A 19,217-nucleotide genomic window follows, 5' to 3' on the forward strand; every position below is an offset into this window, starting at 1 on the left:
ATCCACAAATGCCATGACAGAAAATGACGATAATGAGCAGATCAGGGTCACAGATAACAGAAATTTAGGATGTACAGTACTGATGGTAACGGAATTAGCGATTCTCTTGGCACGCTTAGGGCAATCAGAAATAACATGAGCAGAATCGCCGCAGTAAAAGCACAACCTATTCTGACGTCTGAATCCTTGGCGTTCAGCTCTAGAGACAATCCTATCACACTGCATTGGCTCAGGACTCCGCTCGGAAGACAACGCCATAGTGTGCACAACTCTGCGCTCACGCAAGCGCCGATCAATTTGAATGGCCAGAGACACAGAATCACTCAGACCTGCAGGCGTGGGGAACCCCACCATAACATCTTTAACAGATTCAGAAAGACCCTTTCTGAAAATTGCCGCCAAAGCATCCTCATTCCATTTAGTAAGCACAGACCATTTTCTAAATTTCTGGCAATACGATTCTGCTGCTTCTTGACCCTGACACAGGGCCAACAAGGTTTTCTCAGCATGATCCACAGAATTAGGTTCATCATACAATAACCCAAGCGCCTGAAAAAAGGTGTCTACATTAAGCAAGGCCGGATTCCCAGATTCCAGGGAAAATGCCCAATCCTGAGGGTCGCCACGCAACAGAGATATGACAATTTTTACCTGCTGGATGGGATCACCAGAGGAACGGGGCTTCAGAGCAAAAAACAGTTTACAATTATTTTTAAAGCTCACAAATTTGGACCTGTCCCCAAAAAACAGATCAGGGGTAGGAATTCTAGGCTCCAAAACAGGAGTCTGCACGATATAATCAGAAATACCCTGTACTCTAGCAGCAAGTTGATCCACACGAGAAGCAAGTCCCTGAACATCCATATCAGCGCCTAACTCTTGAGCCACCCAGAGGTAAAGAGGGGGGAAAAAAAAAACCACAGAGTACAGAAAAAAAAATGGCTCAGCACTTTCTTTCCCTTCTTTTGAGATGCGGTTAACTCATTGTTGGCCAGTTGTACTGTTATGATCTGGTGGCTTAGGTGCAGCATCAGACGTGCTCTGGAGGAGGTGGTACCTGTACTGACCGCAGACCCTGAACTTAACACCGCAACTAGCAGTAGCCGTGGGATGTACCTATCAGTCCTAGACACCTCGACACAGCCGGAGGACTAATTACCCCTATAGATAGAAACGGAAAACTATCTTGCCTCAGAGAAAATCCCCAAAGGATAGACAGCCCCCCACATATATTGACTGTGAGAGGAGAGGGGAAAAACATACGCAGACTGAAAACAGAATTTAGCAAAGGAGGCCAATCTAGCTAAATAGACAGAATAGGACAGAGTACTATGCGGTCAGTATTAAAAAACCCTAGAAAAATCCACCACAGATAATACAAAAATCTCCACACCTAACTAAAGGCATGGAGGGAAAATCTGCTTCTCCAGAGCTTCCAGCTAGACTGAATAAATCCACACTGACAAAGCTGGACAAGAAAAACATAGAAATGCACTGAATAATAAAGTCCACAGTATGTGGACTGCAAAAACCAAGCCAGGACTTATCTTTGATGATTTAAGCAGATAAGCAGGAGAATCCAGGAGGAGAAGTGACTCCACCAAGGAACAATGAACAACTGGCACTCACCAAAGGGTGAGGCCAGGCTAAATAGCCCCGTCCGAAGTGGACGCACCTGATGACTGCTGTGAAAGACAAACAGCAGCACTACCACTTATAACCACCGGAGGGAGCCCAAGAGCAGAACCCACAACAGAATTCACAACAGTCATCTCCCCTGTATATAGTATATACCTGTGTGTCATCACCCCTGTATATAGTATGTACCTGTATGTCATCTCCCCTGTATATAGTATATATCATTGTGTCATCTCCTCCTGTATATAGTATATACCTGTATGTCATCTCCTCCTGTATATAGTATATACCTGTGAGTCGTCTCCCCTGTATATAGCATATATGTGTGTGTCATCTCATCCTGTATATAGTATATACCTGTGTGCCATCTCCTCCTGTATATAGTATATACCTGTGTGTCATTTCTCCTGTATATAGTATACATCTGTGTGTCATCTCCCCTGTATATAGTATATATCTGTATGTTATCTCCTCCTGTATTAGACTGCATTCACACGTTATTTGGTCAGAATTTTTACCTCAGTATTTGTAAGCTAAATTGGCAGCCTGATAAATCCCCAGCCAACAAGACAACAGGAAGCCCACCCCCCTGGCAGTATATATTAGCTCACACGTACACATAATAGACAGGTCATGTGACTGACAGCTGCCGTATTTCCTATATGGCACATTTGTTGCTCTTGTAGTTTGTCAACTTTTTGCAACTTTTTGTGTGTCGAGTTGCATGTGACAGGTTAGTGTAGCAAGTTGTGTGCAGCAAGTTTTGTGCATGGCGAATTTTGCGCGTGGCGAGTTTTATGTGGTGCGTTTTGGGTATGTGCAAGTTTTGTGTGAGGCAACTTTTGCATGTGTTGCAACTTTTGTGCATGTGGCAATTTTTCCGCGTGTGCAAGTTTTGCGTGTGGCAAGTTTTCCATGAGGTGAGTTTTGCCCTTGTGGCGAATTTTGCGTGAGCCTAGTTTTGCATGTGGCGAAATTTTGCGCGTGGTGAGTTTTGAGCGGCGACTTTTGTGTTTCGACTTTTATGTGGAGAGGTTGGTGTACTGTATGTGTGGTGAAATGTGCGCTGAGGGTGGTATATGTGTTCAAGCACGTGGTAGTGTGTGGCGCATTTTGTGTGTGTGTTCATATCCCCATGTGTGGTGAGTATCCCATGTCGGGGACCCACCTTAGCAACTGTACGGTATATACTCTTTGGCGCTATCGCTCTCACTCTTTAAGTCCCCCTTGTTCACATCTGGCAGCTGTCAATTTGCCTCCAACACTTTTCCTTTCACTTTTTCCCCATTATGCAGATAGGGGCAAAATTGTTTGGTGAATTGGAACACGCGGGGTTAAAATTTTGCCTCACAACATAGCCTATGACGCTCTCGGGGTCCAGACGTGTGACTGCAAAATTTTTTGGCTGTAGCTGCGACGGTGCAGATGCCAATCCCGGACATACACACATACATACACACATTCAGCTTTATACACTCACCGGCCACTTTATTAGGTACACCATGCTAGTAACGGGTTGGACCCCCTTTTGCCTTCAGAACTGCCTCAATTCTTCGTGGCATAGATTCAACAAGGTGCTGGAAGCATTCCTCAGAGATTTTGGTCCATATTGACATGATGGCATCACACAGTTGCCGCAGATTTGTCGGCTGCACATCCCAAAGATGCTCCATACAAGGCAGGATGGATCCATGCTTTCATGTTGTTTACGCCAAATTCTGACCCTACCATCCGAATGTCGCAGCAGAAATCGAGACTCATCAGACCAAGCAACGTTTTTCCAATCTTCTACTGTCCAATTTCGATGAGCTTGTACAAATTGTAGCCTCAGTTTCCTGTTCTTAGCTGAAAGGAGTGGTACCCGGTGTGGTCTTCTGCTGCTGTAGCCCATCTGCCTCAAAGTTCGACGCACTGTGCGTTCAGAGATGCTCTTAGGCCTACCTTGGTTGTAACGGGTGGCGATTTGAGTCACTGTTGCCTTTCTATCAGCTCGAACCAGTCTGCCCATTCTCCTCTGACCTCTGGCATCAACAAGGCATTTCCGCCCACAGAACTGCCGCTCACTGGATTTTTTTTCTTTTTCGGACCATTCTCTGTAAACCCTAGAGATGGTTGTGCGTGAAAATCCCAGTAGATCAGCAGTTTCTGAAATACTCAGACCAGCCCTTCTGGCACCAACAACCATGCCACGTTCAAAGGCACTCAAATCACCTTTCTTCCCCATACTGATGCTCGGTTTGAACTGCAGGAGATTGTCTTGACCATGTCTACATGCCTAAATGCACTGAGTTGCCGCCATGTGATTGGCTGATTAGAAATTAAGTGTTAACAAGAAGTTGGGCAGGTGTACCTAATAAAGTGGCCGGTGAGTGTATATTAGACTATAGACATCAAAGCTCAAATGCACTTTAAAAATAACCAGATTGGTGCTCTGAAGGAAAAATAAAATCACTATAATTAAGACGACCTTAAGCACACAAAATATATCCAAAAAGGCTCAGTCCATATGATGAAAAAGAAAATATTTTGTAGTTTATTGTGGTTCACAGCCGAACAATGAATAAACAGAAATAATATTCCCAACAGTTCGGCCTTTATGGCCTTTTTAAAGGATTTTTTCTAAAGAGCAAAACAAAGAATTCAACATATAACCAGTATGACAGATTTTACAAATATATTGTGTTCCAAATTATTATGCACAAAGAGTTTAGGAGTGATAAGGTTAGAATTTTTTTGTTTGTCATTTAAACTCATTGATGGTGATGTGTGTCAGGGCTCCTTATATCACTGAAAGCAATTGCAGATACCTGTGCAAATTAGTTTGGTAGGTGTGTCCAAATAAAGGCAAGACTACTTAAGAAGGCTGTTCGACATTATTAAGCAGCCTACATTTTTTGCCAAAATGGGAAAGAAAAAGGATGTGTCGGCTGCTGAGAAGCAACAAATTGTGGAGTATTTAGGTCAAGGCATGACTACAATCAACATTGCCAAGACACTTCATCGTGATCATCGCACAATCAAGAAGTATGTAGCTGATTCCCAGCACACACGTGTGCGTGTGATAAGGAAAAATTGAGGACTCTTTCCAACAGGCAATTGCGTAAGGTTAAAAGAGCAGCTGCAAAAATGCCTTGTCAAAGCAGCAGACAAGTTTTTGAAGCTGCTGGTGCCTCCAACGTCCCCAGAACAACAAGATGCAGGGTCCTTCAGAGGTGCGTAAGCCATCCTGTCGACCACCTCTATCCACTGCACACAAGCAGAAACGGCTCCAGTGGGCCAAACGATACATGAAGACTGACTTCCAAACTGTTTTGTTCACCGATGAGTGCCGTGCAACGCTCGATGGTCCAGATGGATGGAGTGGAGGATGGCTGGTTGATGGACACCCCATGAAAACACGGCTAAGGCGCCAACAAGGAGGAGGTGGAGTAATGTTTTGTGCTGGAATCATGGGGAGAGAGATTGTCGGCCCCTTTATGATCCCTGAAGGGGTAAAGATGAACTCCATAATCTATGTGGAGTTTCTAAAACAACACTTCCTGCCATGGTTCAAGAGGAAGAACCGTGCTTTCCGCAGCAAGATCATTTTCATGCATGATAATGCACCGTCTCATGCTACAAAAAAACACATCTGCATCTCTGGCTGCTATGGGCATAAAAGAGGACAAACTTATGGTGTGGCCACCATCTTCCCCTGACCTCAACCCCATTGAGAACCTCTGGAGCATCATCAAAAGGAGTGTCTATGATGGCGGGAGGCAGTTCACATCTAAGCAACAGCTCTGGGAGGGGATTCTGTCCACATGCAAAACAATTGAAGCAGAAACCATCCAAAAACTGACAAATTCAATGGACGAGAGAGTTCAGAAGCTTCTTTCGAACAAGGGGTCCTATGTGCAAATGTAACATCACCTAGAATAAAGTTTTCACTTGAAAACTGTTTGATTTCATTTTGTAATAAGCTGATAATGCTTATAACTTCACAATTGACCATTTTTTTGTTCAAAATAAAAAAAAGGTTGAAAACTCTGCAGTGCATAATAATTTGGAACATGCATTTTGAGTGTTTATTTTTTTTTTAAAAGATACTGTTTTCATAGGCAGTTTGTTCCAAAACATTGCAATTATACTAGAATAGTAGATGACTGGAACAATGACTGCAATTCAGATAGGTAATTTAGAGAAAATATGAGGAAATTTTATTTGCATAATAATTTGGAACACAGTGTGTGTGTGTATATATATATATATATATATATATATATATATATATATACAGTGATTCAACCCCCTGCAGATTTAGCAGGTTTACACATTTGGAATTAACTTGGCATTGTGACATTTGGACTGTAGATCAGCCTGGAAGTGTGAAATGCACTGCAGCAAAAAAAAATGTTATTTCTTTGTTTATTTTTTTTTAAATTGTGAAAAGTCTTTTCAGAGGGTCATTTATTATTCAACCCCTCAACCCACCAGAATTCTGTTTGGTTCCCCTAAAGTATTAAGAAGTAGTTCAGGCACAAAGAACAATGAGCTTCACATGTTTGGATTAATTATCTCTTTTTCCAGCCTTTTCTGACTATTTAAGACCCTCCCCAAACTTGTGAACAGCACTCATACATGGTCAACATGGGAAAGACAAAGGAGCATTCCAAGGCCATCAGAGACAAGATCGTGGAGGGTCACAAGGCTGGCAAGGGGTACAAAACCCTTTCCAAGGAGTTGGGCCTACCTGTCTCCACTGTTGGGAGCATCATCCGGAAGTGGAAGGCTTATGGAACTACTGTTAGCCTTCCACGGCCTGGACAGCCTTTGAAAGTTTCCTCCCGTGCCGAGGCCAGGCTTGTCCGAAGAGTCAAGGCTAACCCAAGGACAACAAGGAAGGAGCTCCGGGAACATCTCATGGCAGTGGGGACATTGGTTTCAGTCAATACCATAAGTAACGTACTCCACCGCAATGGTCTCCGTTCCAGACGAGCCCGTAAGGTACCTTTACTTTCAAAGCGTCATGTCAAGGCTCGTCTACAGTTTGCTCATGATCACTTGGAGGACTCTGAGACTGACTGGTTCAAGGTTCTCTGGTCTGATGAGACCAAGATCGAGATCTTTGGTGCCAACCACACACATGACGTTTGGAGACTGGATGGCACTGCATACGACCCCAAGAATACCATCCCTACAGTCAAGCATGGTGGTGGCAGCATCATGCTGTGGGGCTGTTTCTCAGCCAAGGGGCCTGGCCATCTGGTCCGCATCCATGGGAAGATGGATAGCACGGCATACCTGGAGATTTTGGCCAAGAACCTCCGCTCCTCCATCAAGGATCTTAAGATGGGTCGTCATTTCATCTTCCAACAAGACAACGACCCAAAGCACACAGCCAAGAAAACCAAAGCCTGGTTCAAGAGGCAAAAAATCAAGGTGTTGCAGTGGCCTAGTCAGTCTCCTGACCTTAACCCAATTGAAAACTTGTGGAAGGAGCTCAAGATTAAAGTCCACATGAGACACCCAAATAACCTAGATAACTTGGAGAAGATCTGCATGGAGGAGTGGGCCAAGATAACTCCAGAGACCTGTGCCAGCCTGATCAGGTCTTATAAAAGACGATTATTAGCTGTAATTGCAAACAAAGGTTATTCCACAAAATATTAAACCTAGGGGTTGAATAATAATTGACCCACACTTTTATGTTTAAAATTTATAAAAATTTAACTGAGCAACAAAACTTTTTGGTTTGTAAGATTTATGCATCTGTTAATAAATCCTGCTCTTGTTTGAAGTTTGAAGGCTCTAACTTATTTGCATCTTATTAAACCTGCTAAATCTGCAGGGGGTTGAATACTACTTGTAGGCACTGTATATACACACAGTACAGACCAAAAGTTTGGACACACCTTCTCATTTAAGGATTTTTCTGTATTTTCATGACTACGAAGATTGTAAATTCACACTGAAGGCATCAAAACTATTAATTAACACATGTGGAATTACATACTTAACAAAAAAGTGTGAAACAACTGAAAATATGTCTTATATTCCAGGTTTTTTTTGGTCTGTACTGTATACCGTATATATTCGAGTATAAGCCGAGATTTTCAGCCCATTTTTTCGGGCTGAAAGTCCCCCTCTCGACTTATACTCGACTCATGCCCAGGGGTCTGCAGGGGAGGGGGAGTGGGGGCTGTCTAATTATACTCACCTGCTCCTGGCGCGGTCCCTGCAGGTCCCTGGCTTCCCGGCGCCCCAGCTTCTTCCTGTACTGAGCGGTCACATGGTACCACTCAATACAGTAATGAATATGCGGCTCCACCTCCCATAGGGGTGGAGCCGCATATTCATTACTGTAATGAGCGGTTACAGTGACCGCTCAGTACAGGAAGAAGTGCTGCGCCGGGAACCAGGGACCTGCAGGGACTGCGCCAGGAGCCGGTGAGTATAACGGGGAGGGGAGCGCAGTGATGCACAATATTCACCTGCTCCTCGTTCCGGCACCGCTCCGTCTTCAGCATTTCTGCAGTGACGCTCAGGTCAGAGGGCGCGATGACGTGGTTAGTGTGCGTCCTCTGCCTGAACGTCAGTGCAGAAGACGTGAAGATGGAGCGGCGCGGAAACGAAGTCAGGTGAATATTGGAAGTGCTGGGGGCCTGAGTGACAGAGAGGTGAGTATGTGATTTTTTTTTAAATGCAGCAACAGCAAATGGGGCAAGTGTCTGTATGGAGCATCTTATGGGGCCATAACGTTTGAGCAGCACTATATGGGGCAAGTGTCTGTATGGGGCCATAACGTTTGTGCAGCACTATATGGGGCAAGTGTCTGTATGGAGCATCTTATGGGGCCATAACGTTTGTGCAGCACTATATGGGGCAAGTGTCTGTACGGTGCCATAAGGTTTGTGCAGCACTATATGGGGCAAGTGTCTGTATGGGGCCATAAGGTTTGTGCAGTACTATATGGGGCAAGTGTCTGTATGGTGCCATAAGGTTTGTGCAGTACTATATGGGGCAAGTGTCTGTATGGAGCATCTTATGGGGCCATAATGTTTGTGCAGCACTATATGGGGCAAGTGTCTGTATGGGGCCATAACGTTTGAGCAGCACTATATGGGGCAAGTGTCTGTATGGGGCCATAACATTTGTGCAGCACTATATGGGGCAAGTGTCTGTATGGAGCATCTTATGGGGCCATAATGTTTGTGCAGCACTATATGGGGCAAATATCTTTATGGAGCATCTTATGGGGCCATAATTAACGTTTGTGGAGCATTATATGGGGCAAGTGTCTGTATGGAGCATCTTATGGGGCCATAATCAAGGTTTGTGCTGCACTATATGAGGCAAATATCTTTATGGAGCATCTTTTGGGGTCATAATCAACAATTGTGCAGCATTATATTGGGCAAATGTGTCTATGGAGCATCTTATGGGGCCATTATTAACTTCTACGCAGGATTATATGGGGCATATTTTAATATGGAGCATCTTATGGGGCCCATCATAAACTTTATGGAGCATTATATGGGGCTACTGATTCAATATGGATATTCAAAAACACTTAACCTACTGATGTCTCAATTAATTTTACTTTTATTGGTATCTATTTTTACTTTTGACATTTACCGGTAGCTGCTGCATTTCCCACCCTAGGCTTATACCCGAGTCATTAAGTTTTCCCAGTTTTTTGTGTCAAAATTAGGGGGGTCGACTTATACTTGAGTATATACGGTGTGTATATATATATATATATATATATATATATATATATATATATATATATATATATATATATATATATATATATATATATATATATATACTAGATGGTGGCCCGATTCTAACGCATCGGGTATTCTAGAATATGCATGTCCACGTAGTATATTGCCCAGCCACGTAGTATATAGCCCAGCCACGTAGTATATAGCCCAGCCATGTAGTATATTGCCCAGCCACGTAGTATATTGCCCAGTGATGTAGTATATTGCCCAGTGACGTAGTATATTGCCCAGCTACGTAGTATATAGCCCAGCCACGTAGTATATAGCCCAGCCACGTAGTATATAGCCCAGCCACGTAGTATATAGCCCAGCCACGTAGTATATTGCCCAGTGACGTAGTATATTGCCCAGCCACGTGGTATATTGCCCAGCCACGTAGTATATTGCCCAGCCACGTAGTATATTGCCCAGCCACGTAGTATATTGCTCAGTGACGTAGTATATTGCTCAGTGACGTAGTATATTGCCCAGTGACGTATTATATTGCCCAGTGATGTAGTATACAGCAGAGAGCCACGTAGTATATTGCCCAGCCACGTAGTATATTGCCTAGCCACGTAGTATATTGCCCAGCCACGTAGTATATTGGCCAGTCACGTAGTATATTGCTCAGTGGCGTAGTATATTGCCCAGTGACGTAGTATATTGCCCAGTGACGTAGTATACATCACCGAGGCACGTAGTATATTGCCCAGTGACGTAGTATATTGCCCAGCTACGTAGTATATTGCCCAGCCACGTGGTATATTGCCCAGCCATGTGGTATATTGCCCAGCCAGGTAGTATATTGCCCAGCCACGTAGTATATTGCCCAGCCACGTGGTATATTGCCCAGCCACGTAGTATATTGCCCAGTGACGTAGTATATTGCCCAGTGACGTAGTATACAGCAGAGAGCCACGTAGTATATTGCCCAGCGACGTAGTATATTGCCCAGCCACGTGGTATATTGCCCAGCCACGTAGTATATCGCCCAGCTACGTAGTATATTGGCCAGCCATGTAGTATATTGCCCAGTGACGTAGTATATTGCCCAGCGACGTAGTATATTGGCCAGCCATGTAGTATATTGCCCAGTGACGTAGTATATTGCCCAGCGACGTAGTATATTGCCCAGCCATGTAGTATATTGCCCAGTGACGTAGTATATTGTGTTGTGAATTTACCTTTTGGCTCCCTCTAGTGGCTACTAGTGATTTGACTCTGGGTATGTCATTCATCCCTTGTATGCTCACCTGGGTCGTTAGGTCAGGGGTTTGGCTATATAAGCTCTCTGGACCTTCAGTTCAATGCCTGGCAACGTTGATATCAGAGCTAATCTGTAGTGCTCTTGTCTTCTGATCCTGGTTCCTGCGTTATTAAGCTAAGTCAGCTTTCTTGCTTTTTGCTATTTGTTTTTGTTTGCATTTTTGTCCAGCTTGTATATAATCTGTATCCTGACCTTGCTGGAAGCTCTAGGGTGGCTGGTGTTCTCCCCCCGGGCCGTTAGACGGTTCGGGGGTTCTTGAATCTCCAGTGTGGATTTTTGATAGGGTTTTTGTTGACCATATAAGTTATCTTACTACATTCTGCTATTAGTAAGCGGGCCTCTCTTTGCTAAACCTAGTTCATCTCTGTGTTTGTCATTTCCTCTTACCTCACCGTTATTATTTGTGGGGGGCTTCTATCCGACTTTTGGGGTCTTTCCTCTGGAGGCAAGAGAGGTCTTTGTTTTCCTCTTCTAGGGGTAGTTAGCTCTCCGGCTGGCGCGTGACATCTAGCGACCAACGTAGGCATGTTCCCCGGCTACTTCTAGTGTTGGCGTTAGGAGTAGATATATGGTCAACCCAGTTACCACTGCCCTATGAGCTGGATTTTTGTACTTCGCAGACTTGCTGATATCTCTGAGACCCTCGCCATTGGGGTCATAACAGTTTGCCAGGCCAGTATTAAATGTTAAATACATTGCAGAAGCGGGATTATAAGAAAGAAAGTTCTGAGTTTTGTTTTTTTTTTTCTCTCTCTCATTTTTTTTTCTTTTCCCCTTAACCTCTGAGTGGCTTGTGATTGCTGCAGACATGAATGTCCAGACCTTGATTACAAGTGTGGACCAGCTTGCTGCTCGTCTGCAGGGCATACAAGATTATGTTACCAGAAATCCTATGTCAGAACCTAAGATACCGATTCCTGAACTGTTTTCCGGAGATCGATTTAAGTTTAGAAATTTCAGGAATAATTGTAAATTGTTTTTGTCCCTGAGACCCTGTTCCTCTGGAGACTCCGCTCAGCAAGTGAAAATTGTTATTTCTTTTTTACGGGGCGACCCTCAGGATTGGGCTTTCTCGCTAGCGCCAGGAGATCCGGCATTGGCTGATATTGATGCGTTTTTTCTGGCGCTCGGTTTGCTTTATGAGGAACCCAATCTTGACATTCAGGCAGAAAAAGCCTTGCTGGCTATGTCTCAGGGTCAGGACGAGGCTGAAGTGTATTGCCAAAAATTTCGGAAATGGTCCGTGCTGACCCAGTGGAACGAATGTGCATTGGCTGCAAATTTTAGAAATGGCCTTTCTGAAGCCATTAAGAATGTGATGGTGGGTTTTCCCATTCCCACAGGTCTGAATGATTCCATGGCCCTGGCAATTCAAATTGACCGGCGGTTGCGGGAGCGCAAAACCGCAAATTCCCTCATGGTGTTGTCTGAACAGGCACCTGATTTAATGCAATGTGATAGAATCCTGACTAGAAATGAGCGGTTGAGGTGGATGCTTCGGAGATTGGGGCAGGGGCCGTTTTGTCGCAGAGAGGCCCTGGTTGCTCTACTATGAGACCTTGTGCCTTTTTCTCTAGGAAGTTTTCGCCGGCAGAGCGAAATTATGATGTGGGCAATCGGGAGTTGTGGGCATTTGAGGAGTGGCGTCATTGGCTCGAGGGTGCTAAGCATCGTGTGGTGGTCTTGACTGATCACAAAAATCTGATGTACCTCGAGTCTGCTAAACGCCTGAATCCTAGACAGGCCCGCTGGTCATTGTTTTTCTCCCGTTTTGACTTTGTGGTCTCGTATTTACCAGGGTCTAAGAATGTGAAGGCAGATGCTCTGTCTAGGAGCTTTGTGCCTGATGCTCCTGGAGTCGCTGAACCTGTGGGTATTCTTAAGGAAGGAGTTATCTTGTCAGCTATTTCTCCAGATCTGCGACGTGTGTTGCAGAGATTTCAGGCTGGTAGGCCTGACTCTTGTCCACCTGACAGATTGTTTGTGCCTGCTAAATGGACCAGCAGAGTCATTTCCGAGGTTCATTCCTCGGTGTTGGCAGGGCACCCGGGAATTTTTGGCACCAGGGATCTGGTGGCCAGGTCCTTTTGGTGGCCTTCCTTGTCAAGGGATGTGCGGTCATTTGTGCAGTCCTGTGGTACTTGTGCTCGAGCTAAGCCTTGCTGTTCTCGTGCCAGCGGGTTGCTCTTGCCCTTGCCTGTCCCGAAGAGACCTTGGACACACATCTCTATGGATTTCATTTCGGATCTTCCGGTGTCTCAGGGCATGTCTGTCATCTGGGTGATATGTGATCGTTTCTCCAAGATGGTCCATCTGGTTCCTTTGCCTAAGCTGCCTTCCTCTTCTGATCTGGTTCCTGTGTTCTTCCAGAACGTGGTTTGTTTGCACGGCATTCCTGAAAATATTGTGTCGGACAGAGGATCCCAGTTTGTTTCCAGGTTCTGGCGATCCTTTTGTGGTAGGATGGGCATTGATTTGTCGTTTTCGTCCGCTTTTCATCCACAGACTAACGGACAGACGGAACGAACTAATCAGACTCTGGAGACGTATTTGAGGTGTTTTGTCTCTTCTGATCAGGATGATTGGGTGACCTTCTTGCCGTTGGCTGAATTTGCCCTTAATAATCGGGCTAGTTCTGCCACCTTGGTTTCGACATTTTTCTGCAACTCTGGTTTCCATCCTCGCTTTTCCTCGGGGCAAGTGGAGCCTTCTGACTGTCCTGGGGTGGATTCTGTGGTGGATAGGTTGCAGCGGATCTGGAATCATGTGGTGGACAACTTGAAGTTGTCACAGGAGAAGGCTCAGTGTTTTGCCAACCGCCGCCGCGGTGTGGGTCCCCGACTTCGCGTTGGGGATTTGGTATGGCTGTCTTCTCGATTTGTTCCTATGAAGGTCTCCTCTCCCAAATTTAAGCCTCGCTTCATTGGTCCTTACAAGATATTGGAAATCATTAATCCTGTATCCTTTCGCCTGGATCTTCCTGTGTCGTTTGCCATTCACAACGTATTTCATAGGTCCTTGTTGCGGCGGTACGTTGTGCCTGTGGTTCCTTCTGCTGAGCCTCCTGCTCCGGTGTTGGTTGAGGGCGAGTTGGAGTACGTGGTGGAGAAGATCTTAGATTCTCGTCTCTCCAGGCGGAGGCTTCAGTACTTGGTCAAGTGGAAGGGCTATGGTCAGGAGGATAATTCCTGGGTGGTCGCCTCTGATGTGCATGCGGCTGATTTAGTTCGTGCCTTTCACGCCGCTCATCCTGATCGCCCTGGTGGTCTTGGTGAGGGTTCGGTGACCCCTCACTAAGGGGGGGGTACTGTTGTGAATTTACCTTTTGGCTCCCTCTAGTGGCTACTAGTGATTTGACTCTGGGTATGTCATTCATCCCTTGTATGCTCACCTGGGTCGTTAGGTCAGGGGTTTGGCTATATAAGCTCTCTGGACCTTCAGTTCAATGCCTGGCAACGTTGATATCATAGCTAATCTGTAGTGCTCTTGTCTTCTGATCCTGGTTCCTGCGTTATTAAGCTAAATCAGCTTTCTTGCTTTTTGCTATTTGTTTTTGTTTGCATTTTTGTCCAGCTTGTATATAATCTGTATCCTGACCTTGCTGGAAGCTCTAGGGTGGCTGGTGTTCTCCCCCCGGGCCGTTAGACGGTTCGGGGGTTCTTGAATCTCCAGTGTGGATTTTTGATAGGGTTTTTGTTGACCATATAAGTTATCTTACTACATTCTGCTATTAGTAAGCGGGCCTCTCTTTGCTAAACCTAGTTCATCTCTGTGTTTGTCATTTCCTCTTACCTCACCGTTATTATTTGTGGGGGGGCTTCTATCCGACTTTTGGGGTCTTTCCTCTGGAGGCAAGAGAGGTCTTTGTTTTCCTCTTCTAGGGGTAGTTAGCTCTCCGGCTGGCGCGTGACATCTAGCGACCAACGTAGGCATGTTCCCCGGCTACTTCTAGTGTTGGCGTTAGGAGTAGATATATGGTCAACCCAGTTACCACTGCCCTATGAGCTGGATTTTTGTACTTCGCAGACTTGCTGATATCTCTGAGACCCTCGCCATTGGGGTCATAACAATATTGCCAAGCGACGTAGTATATTGCCCAGCTATATAGTATATTGTCCAGCCACGTAGTATATTGCCTAGTGACGTAGTATATTGCCAAGCGACGTAGTATATTGCCCAGCTATATAGTATATTGTCCAGCCACGTAGTATATTGCCTAGTGACATAGCATACAGCACAGAGCCACGCAGTATATTGCACAGCGATGTAGTATACAGCACAGAGCCACGTAGTATATTGCCCAGCCACATAGTATATTGCCTAGCTACGTATGTGACAGGTTAAAAAATAAAAAATAAACATACTCACCTTCCGATCCGAGGGCCCCTTGTAGCTGTAACATACTCACCATACTTGTAGTTCTGTCGCCTGTGCTTCCGGTCCCAGCCTGCTCGCGCAGGCGTGCAGGGCCTGTGATGACGTCGCGGTCACATGACCGTGACGTCACGGCAGGTCCTTCTGCCAGACCATCCGTGCCAACGGAACGTGGCGGTTGCATCGCGAGGAGCGGGAAAGGCAGCGTAGGTGAGTATATAATCATTTTTTATTTTTTTTAATTATTTTTAACATTAGATGTTTTTACTATTGGCGCTGCATAGGCTGCGTCAATAGTAAAAAACTTGGTCACACAGGGTTAATAGCAGCGGTAACGGAGTGCGTTACACCGCGGCATAACGCGGTCCGTTACCGCTGCCATTAACCCTGTGTGAGGGCAGACTGGAGGGGTGTATGCGGGCGCCGGGCAGGGAGTGCGGGGAGTAAGGAGCGGCCATTTTCTTCCGGACTGTGCGCGTCGCTGATTGGTCGTGGCAGCCATGACAGGCAGCTGCCGAGACCAATCAGCGAACGAATAACCGTTACAGACAGAAGGACAGAAAGACGGAAGTGACCCTTAGACAATTATATAGTAGATGATCAATCATACTGAAATCAAACAAGTGAATGAAGGATGGGAATCCACCTATGAAAGAAAATAACAAAAGGGAGGGGCGAACACAGGTTCATAGATATGAAGCCAGAATGTGTCCAACGAGATATGTTGGTCCTTACCAACAGCTCAGAGACAGGGCTATAAATAAAAATATAATATAACAGTATTTCAATATTTTATATTGGAGAGGTATACTAACTAGGTCATAAGAGGATGGTCCAGAGATAGGAAAAATGGAAAATATAAGAATAAATGGGAAGAATATACGTACATCTCATTTTTATAAGAGTCAGCCTGTCAGCATTTTCAGTTGACAGGCGGATGCACTTATCTGTTATAATTTCACCAACGCACTAAAAACCAGCTCTGACAGAACGCTAACAGCAGGGCAGGCCGGGACCACCAAGGCGTAGAGAGCCAGTTCATGCCACGTGTCCAGCTTGGATACCCAATAATTAAAAGGCACAGAGGAATCCCAGAGGACATTTGCACAATCTGCAAGGTACTCCCTCAGCATCTTCCCAAACATTGCACTTCTTGTGACAGCACCCCTTGTCCCTGTGTCGGCACGATGGGAGAGTCTGAGAAAACTGCCCCAGAACTTTGCCATTATTCCCCTGCCTGAGCTGGATTTTCTGTCTCTCTTGCTTGGACTCCTTGGTTGTGCAACAAACTCTGACGTCTGCTGCCAGCGTTCTCACATGGGAATTTTTTAAGCAATTCCGCTACAAGGGCCCTCTGGTACTGCAACATTTTAGTACACCTCTCTGCCTTGGGAAGAAGAGATTGAAAGTTCTCCATGTAGCGTGGGTCTAGAAGTGTCACCAACCAGTAATGAGTATCACCGAAAATTTAAATAATGTGAAGGTCATGGAAAATGCAGCGCAACATAAAGTCAGCCATGCAAGCCAGACTGCTAACAGGCAAGAATTCCGTGTCCTCACCACCAGGACGATTGACCATGCTGTCCTCCTCCTCATCCTTAGGCCATCCACGCTGAACAGATGGTATGACAGCTGTCTTGTAGTACCGTCTATAGCATATGAAAGTAGTTCTTGTTCTTCCTTCTCCTCCTCCTCATTGTCTACCAATCCACATCTTAGAGATGCGCCTTTTCTGGGCCGGCTGAGAGCTTATGTTTTCAGCCTGGGGGGGCAGTATCCATGACCCCCTTCCTAGGCTTTTAATATCAGCCCACAGCTGTCTACATAGACTTTGCTAGTTACTAATTATAGGGGGTCCCCCACTTCATTTTTTTTAAGGTCCCCCATTTTAACAGCCAGTAAAGGCTAAGTATACAGTTGTGAGCTGATAATAATAGCCTGGGAAGCTCCATGGGTATTACCCCCTTCCAAGGCTATAAACATCTCCCCACAGACTTCGGCTTTCCCTCTGCTAGCTACGAAAATTAAGTGGGAGCCTATGCCATTTTTTGCAGAAAAATAATATTTTATTTTTATTAAATACATTTAAAGTAAGCTGCACACACACTGTGCTAATTGTATTTATCACATACATCTGTACATCTACCTATTCTTTGTGTATTTACTGTATGTAAGTCATCTCTTCTATCCTGTTGTCTCTTGCTGTGATTTTACACTACACGGCTGCTGAATTGCCGGCTTTTCTTGTATCTATGTATCTAATATTTATACATATGCAGTATATATGTGTGTGTCACTGACATCTATTATATATATATATATATATATATATATATATATATATATATATATATATATATATTCTATGTGTATGCATCTATTCTATTCTAACCTGTCACGCTGTGATATTACTGTACTCGGCAGATGAATTGACGGCTTTTCTTCTATCTATCCATCATCTACTTTAAAATACTTTAGTGGCAACGCAATTATTTTCCTGCGCTTTTACCGAATGTTACCGACTTTTTCCGATTTTAAGAAAAATGTTCGTGTTTACCGATCACGAATCCGAATGCACCATATTAGTGCCGAACATATGTTTGGCGTTCATTTTCCAAACATATTCGCTCATCTCTAGTCCAGACCGACACAACAACTTCTCCAGCCAGGACTTGGCTGCAGAGATTACAACAAAGACACATTTGACTTCTCACATTTCCTGCACTGTCCCAATCTATTCCCAACCTGCACAAACTCCTCATCCTGCTGATATCCCAATGCTGAGTCATTGATGCCGTATGTGTCCCTATTACTGCACTTATTGTCTGTGTGCCCTCTAAATGGTAAAAGAAACCTCTAAAACACGTGTGGGCAATTAATTTTCCCGAAGGGCCAAATGAGAGACCAAAACTGTTGTGGAGGACCCGAACCAATAGGCTGAAATTAATTCTGCTCAATATTAATATCAATGTATTAATTAGAATTATTATACTATTGATAATTATATTAATTGTATCACTTAATATTGAGCAAAATTAAGTATGCTGACATCCCCCTAGATATCGTTTGAACCATAATGCAGCCCCTTCTCTGCATCGTATGAGTCCCCCACAGCCTCTTATATACTGTAAGAGCCCCCACACAGCCTCCCCATATAGAGCATAAGACCTACACAGCTTCCCTATATACAGCATGAGCCCCACAGACAGGGCTCCCATAGACACCCTATCTCCTGCATGAGGCACAAACAGCCTCCCAATATCCAGCATGAGACCACCATAGCATCTCCATGTCCTGCATGAGACCCCCATATAATTAGATCTCCGTATGTTATGGGCTTCTATAACACCACAGCAGTGCCACAGGCTGATCGCCTCCATGCCACGCCGTATTGATGCAGTAATTGATGCAAAAAGAGCCCCGACCAAGAATTGAGAGCATTTACTGAACATACATTTCAGTAGGCCAACATTTCAGATTTTAAAATCATTTTTCAAGCTGATGTTATAAAGTATTCTAATTTACTGAGATAATGACTTTTGGGTTTTCATTGGCTGTAAGCCATAATCATCAACATTAACAGAAATAAACACATGAAATAGATCACTCTGTTTGTAATGACTCTATATAATATACACGTTTCACTTTTTGTATTAAAGAACTGAAATAAATTAACTTTTTGATGACATTCTAATTTTGTGAGAAGCACCTGTAATATAATGCACTCCCCAAAGGCAGACTCTACATACTGTACTTGTCAGGACAGTGGGGGCCAAGCAATGATGTAATCGCTTTCCCTGCCGGTGTCTACATCATTGACATCAGGGGGAATGATGGCAGAGGGAGCGGTCTCATCATTGCTTTCATCTGTGTCAGCATTCAGCCGACAGCCAATACAGTTGAACTTGCAATGACGGTCGGGGGGCCGATGCTGGTACCGGGCCCCCACGGCTCACGCATTCAATAGCGGCTGGGTGGCGGTGCAGGGAGATCGAGTCTGCTGCACAGCTTTATTGTAGGGGCGCGCCATATGCCCATACACTTAACAGCAGCGTAGCTACCGGCGGACCCTCTTAGAGAGCGGGGCCCCAGGCAGCCGCCTATTTTGACCGCGTGGTAGCAAAGCTACGCTTCTGATTGAGATTAATTTAATTCTATGGTGCTTCCACTTCACATCTTGCTAG

General features: G+C 44.8%; 1 protein-coding gene across 3 annotated transcripts in view; it reads right to left on the bottom strand.

Moving 5' to 3' along the window:
- Positions 1-19,217, bottom strand: part of RHBDD1 (rhomboid domain containing 1) — a 232,020-nt gene that overhangs the window by 114,934 nt on the left and 97,869 nt on the right. The gene's annotated exons all lie outside the window — the stretch shown is intronic.

Source organism: Ranitomeya variabilis, chromosome 2 (genome assembly GCF_051348905.1).
Source record: "Ranitomeya variabilis isolate aRanVar5 chromosome 2, aRanVar5.hap1, whole genome shotgun sequence".
Classification (NCBI taxonomy): domain Eukaryota; kingdom Metazoa; phylum Chordata; class Amphibia; order Anura; family Dendrobatidae; genus Ranitomeya; species Ranitomeya variabilis.